Raw genomic sequence first — 6,285 nt, 5'->3', positions numbered from 1 at the left:
GTTTCTTCAGCAACTGTGTGCATTACAGTACACACCATATTTTAATTAGTAATATTAGTAATTTCGTAATTAGCAATATTAGTAATATTAGTAATTAGTAATATGCCAGACACCAACAGTTACACGTCTTTACACACAAGTTCTTATCATCCCTCAAGGTGTGTTAGTACACAACGTGTAACGTGAATGTGAGCAAAGTCTCCAGCACTACATGACTTCCACATACCTGCTATTCTTATCTACAAAAATTATTTATTAACAGAATAAAGGTGGAGAAAGGCAGGGTGCAGTTTCAAATTAGGATTTCTTTCACTTCACTTCCGCTTACATGATTCACGAACGGAAGGGTGTGAATGTGTATCTAAAGCTGTGTTTAATTTGTCTGTCTCTGTTCTCTGCTCATAGTTTACTGTGTAGCACAGCCCATCTCTCTTGATTTCCCTTGCCCTAAGTAGCCCACAATATTCTTCCTTCCCCTGATTTCCCCAGTATTTCCTTGTGATCGACGCTTTGCCCTGTTCTCTCCCCTACTCCTGATGCTGGAGCTGAGCATTTGGTCTGGTGAAGTGTTGGGATTGCAAAAGCTCGCTTTGAGTGCAGCACTCAGGGTCGGTATTGCTTGGCATTGCCCCAAAAGACTTTCTGTAACCAGAGCTGGAGCCAAAGTAGTTATACCAATTTGGCAAATGCAGAGGATTCTTCTGTGCACCAAGTACACTGGGATTGCTCTTTAACCGCCTTTAAGTTTTCTCATGAAATCTGCAGTGACGCCCAAACAAGCCTAATGTGGTTAAGAACTCAGTCCAATGATCTCACATCCTCCACTGCAGTTGAAGGCTCATAAACACATTTTGTCTGTATTGGTATGTTGTCATAATTTGGGAGACACATTGCCTGGAAACACAATAGTTGGTTATGAAAGTCTAGTTTGATGCTGAGAGATCACAGCCAGATGTTACATTCCAGTAATCAAAAATGAGTTATTGCAGGAACAAATAAAAAGTAGTGAAATGCTAATTTTATATAGCTCTTTTTTTCCTCTTTTTCTTAAAAACATTATTTATTTTTGTCTTTAAAAGGAGGGACTACACAGAGGAGACAATGGTGACTAGGAAACTACTAGGAGAAGAAATCCAAAGAACTATAGAATAAGCAGAGCTAGTTAGGGGAGACACTTCATATTATTCATTAATTTAGGATGTACCTGATTACAGAGTGTATATCTGATTACATGCATTAAGCATAACAGAGCTCCAAGAAATGACCAATAGACCGTACAATCAACTGGTGCAGAACTAAAGATATATCTTTGAAGATATGGTAGATAAAATGTTTCACAGAAAATTCAGAATTTGCTGGTACCTGCTGCACAAGGCAATCTCCAGGCCATTCTTCCAGATAAATTGCAGAATAAATGAAGAAATGCAAGAGCTCTTTTGTATCCCATCTCTATAAAGCATGTGATGGGAAGCCAGGGGAATATCTGCTAAACCAGTGAAAATCGAGATCAACAGAAGTATTTTGTGGCGGGTGAGGAGATGCTTAAAATAGAGATGTAATCGGATAGTGCTGAAAGGAAAGATGCTGTCATTGAAGGAAATTAGTTTATAGAGGAACAGAGCAGAAGCAGCAAAGGAGCAGACTTGAGATCCTTATTTTTTAATATTTTTCCTGTAGTATGGAGAATGGGAGAACCCGATGGGAAATGATACTGACACAAAGGGTTGGGAGATGATCAAGACATGAACAATGAAGATATAGAGAAAAAGCTGAATGGCCTGAGGCCTTGAGGATTAGAATGGGATGAATTTCTGCAAAATATAATGTCAAGCATTTATCATGGACAGTGATAAGAAAAAACCATAAATGAATCTGGTAAAATCTGAGGATGGGACGTTGGACATATTATTTACCAGGGTAAGTAGGTACTATTGCTGTGATACAGACAAGAGAGACAGCTATTGTCTGGAGAGCAATTACATGTAGAAAGAGGGATGGCTGTTGCAGTTTTTCAGACCTCATCTGGAATTCCATATCCTTCATGGGGCTCCCTTATTGAGGAAAGATGACCTCAAATGGAAGTGATGCAGAGAGACAGCGTAAGGCTTGGCATCTTGTGAGGAAAAACTAGGAGAATGAGGCATCTTTTGGACAAAGCAGTTTTTCAGTTCATAAGGGTGTTACTGAAAGAAAATAACTATTTAGGCTAAAAGATGTAGTTGTAACAAAAGACAGAAATTGAGTGTATAAATGTAAACTGGCCATGTGCAAGTTTAAATATGAACTGGCCACATGAAAGTTTTAGAATGGAAGTTAGAAGAAGGTTCCTAATGAGAATAAGAACAGGAGGAGAGGAAGTGAAGAAAACAAACTGCTAAAATGGAAGATAATGAAAAAGGATATAACATGATATCTGCACTAACAAGAGAACACAAGACTACTCCCTGAGCTCAAAGGCAAATTTCTTAAATTAAAAATTATATTTTTATAGTTCATGAAATCATTGTAGTTGTGGCAGTGAAGTACAGTCTAGCTAAATGAGACTGGATTCTTATGTTCAGGTGAGGAGAGACCATTAAGATCATCTATCCTGAAATTTAATGTAATACAGCCCATAGGAACCTACTCATTCATTTTTGCTCCAGGCTCAATGCCTCTCTTTGATCTAAAGCACGTCTTTTCAGAAAGGTATTCAGATTTAATTTAAGTGCTTCAAGTGAAGTAGAATGCACCACATTTAACAGCAACTTCTATTGAAACTGCAATACAGATGGTTTGAGAGAAGAGCTTTTGACCTTCATGGTTTTTTTCTTTTTTTGCCATCGTTGACAGGCTTTATGAGGAAATACATCAGACAGATCGTTGTGGAAGATATTAAACTTCCTACATCTATTCTGATCTGATGAACTCCTTTTCAATATTTTCAGGAGTTAATGGTCTGTGGTATGTTTCTTCTGCTACTAAGACCAATTTTAAAATCAGTGAAGTTATTCCCATTTATACCAGGTAAAAATACAATTCTTTATGTATATGATTAACAGACTTCCTGGGATGAGTAAATATTTTCTAAGTAATCCAACAGAGTGGAAAATAGCTTATCTATAAACTATGTATCTTATATCTATATCATATATATAGCTATAGCTATACATCTTATCTCTGAGCCAGCCGACTTTGGTTTATGGTATGATTTGTGTAATGCACAACGTCTAAATTCTTCCACAGACAGAAAGATTTTAGGGTAATACCTATTTCCTTTAATATAACTTCTTAAATTTGACATATAATCTGATATAACCCCTTAAATTTACTTTAAATTATTTATCTCAAAAAAATTATATATTCTTGCCAACAAAAACCCATCTCACCTGTTTTATATACTTAGAATGGATCACCTTCAGGTTAGAAAACTAACTTTTAGGGTTAAATGAAAGGGATCATATTTTAAAAGTATGGAAAAGAAATATCCTCATGACAGGGTGTTTTGGGTGGCAGTCACAGAAAAAATTTGGAGTAGTGCATGGGTAAGACTTAATCAACCAATACAGCAGTACTCAGATGCAAACAGACATCTAATTTCTGTGTGACCGGGTGAAAGGACAGGAGAAAAAGCCTTTCAGATCTGTGAATAAATTTGAGACATGAAGAACTGTACAACTCAAACCCCAAGAATGGAGCTAAATCCCGGCATAGTTAAATAGTGATTTGAATCATAGTTATCTCTTGCAACATTTTTGTTTGGTGGTAGTATTTCCCTGACACCCATTCTAGAGATCTCGGGCACCGTGGAGCAGAGTCCTGTGCACCCAGCAGTGTGTGTCCTGGAGGATGCTTGCACTATGGCTGACATCTTCAGCAACAAGCTTATTGTGTGTAACACTGTGGTTATGCCTTATTTTTAGTAACCTAAAACTCTTTCAAAAGCAAAATATCTTTGATGCCAAATTTTGAACTAAAACCAAAATCAAAATCCCTGTGTAATCAAAATCCTTCTGTAAAAGTCTTTTTTAGGCATCATCAGCACACTGCTAAGTATGTCTTTTGTGATGAATCTGTACTACGGTGCTATGAAAAGAAAGAAAATGTGTCCAAACTCTGCTTTTAGCTACAGCAGTCAGCACAGACATCTGGAGGTCAAGTGTTTTTAGAGGTCTGCCTTGGATTAGAGTCTGACCCCCATGCGCATGAATCATTACAAGGAATAATGAAGGGTATAAAGTGTGTGTGCTTGTTAATCTCATCTATAGACACGGCAAAGGAAGAAATTCTTCACTTTGAGGGAGTAAATGGTTTAGCAAAGAGAAGATACAAAGCCTAGCCTTAAGCTGATGCGAAGCCTACAGCTTAATGGAAGAGTGTCTTTTATTATCTTAACTGGAGCAACTGTGTTCCTAGGAGATATGACATGAAAATGACCCTGGTTTACTTTTAGTTGTGAAGTTTTGTCCCTTTCCTTTTGGTATTCTCACCTCTGTTTTAAATGTTACCTATGAAAAAGATTCTATTTTAAATTTAAACTAGAGTTTCATCATTGCTTTTATTTTAGTTCACATGTCCTGTAAGTTCCTCTGGCTCATGCCATGAATATAAACATGGTTCCTCAAGATTTGGCTTTGGCCAAATACCTACAAAGGGGCAAGTAGTTCTCATAGTAACTCAGATAACATAAAATAAGGAGTATATTACCTGAATTTTCTCTTGAATTTTTCCATCAGCTTTCTAACTGAAAGAGTTTACTGCCATTCCAGCTCTCCACCCAGGAATGATACTCTGAGTCAGAATAGTCCCCTAAAGACTGTCTTGCCTGTCCTTGCAGAGGAGGATTTTAAATGTTCTGAGTCAGCTCTAAGACTGACTCTATGCAGAGCTTTGAAATCCTCCATGGATGGCATCAATAAAAGGTTTGTCTTCAGATGCTCCTCCTTGTGGTATTGTAGTGTTTGTCAGAGAATGAGTCAAGGGGGTCGGAGAGCAAGTGAGGAAGCACATCACGACCTACAAAACCCTGAGCTGGTCTCTAAGAACCTCTACAGCCACAAAAGCCCCAGGATTATTCCAGCATGTATATTTTTTTCTTTCTATCTAAGTAAAGGAAGCTTTTGAACACCTCTTGCAGCACTGAAGAGACTAATCTTTATGCAACAGCCAGGACTATCCCAGTTCCATGTGTTTGTCTGATCAGAGGAAGGTAACCCCAGACAATTTGTGAAAGATGAAAAAAAGAGGAACTATTTTTACAGTAGTGGTTAACATTTTAAGCTTAGCACTGAATGGTTCTGAGATTCCTCTGAAAGGAAAATTCACCACTCTCAGCTCTGATTACAGGCTTGGGAGGCCAACAGTCCCTCAGCATGGGCTCCTTAGTATTTCTGAGGAGGAACAGGCTCTTTACAGCATCTTTCTTCAATGGCTTCAAAAGGAAATTAGTTTTTAGTGCAAATGTAAATTGCACATGTGCAAGTTATAATTCTGGATCATTGCCAGTAGGTAAAGTCTCTAACTCTGCTATTTGGTAGTTACTATAAAGTTTTCAGTAATACTCTTCAGTTCTCTTCCCGTCCTTTCAGGAAAAAAGGACATTTGGAAAGAAAAAACATTTGGAAAGAAAAGAGTCTTTTTATGTATAGAGGGGATAAATGAATAGCACTTGCGGGACAAAGATGAATGGAAATTGAAATAAGAGTTTTTTCAACAAATGTTTATAGTCTGCAAATGACAGAATTTTCATATTCAAGTTTTGTGAAAAACAGCTCTCAGGGGTAGAAACGAGAGTTTTGTGTGTGAGGGGATTAAAGTGAAAAAGCAATACAACTATCTGAAGCAGAAAAGACCCCAGTGCCCACAAAGTGCTGCAGAGAAAGAGAGTTTAATGTCAGTGGGATTGTGCAGGTCAGTGAGCAGATGAGGGGTGATGGAAACTCCTCTCTGGACTGTGAAAGGGCCATACACATCTGGTGGAATACTCCCAGAGGATCTCTAAGTTCCAGGGGGTTGTGAAGCCTGTAGCTCACTTGCTGCGCTGAGTTATTTTGATAGCATCACTTTGTCTACAGCAACTATAGAAAAATAAAGAAGCTCCCATTCAACTTTCAGAGCATGGATGCTTTATCTCAAATGAAACTTAAGGAATTAATAATGTTGAAAGCTAGAGCTTACATACTTATATTAGTTTTTAAACTTCTTAAAAAATGTGTTTAGTTTTTACTTACTTTGCCAAACAGAGCAAGAAAGAGGGGATTGAGTGTCACATTATCGTGAAATAGAAGAAATACACTTGTCAAAATA

The sequence above is a fragment of the Fringilla coelebs genome, assembly GCF_963513975.1.
Source record: "Fringilla coelebs genome assembly, chromosome: 5".
Lineage (NCBI taxonomy): Eukaryota > Metazoa > Chordata > Aves > Passeriformes > Fringillidae > Fringilla > Fringilla coelebs.
This window is presented reverse-complemented; position numbering follows the sequence as displayed.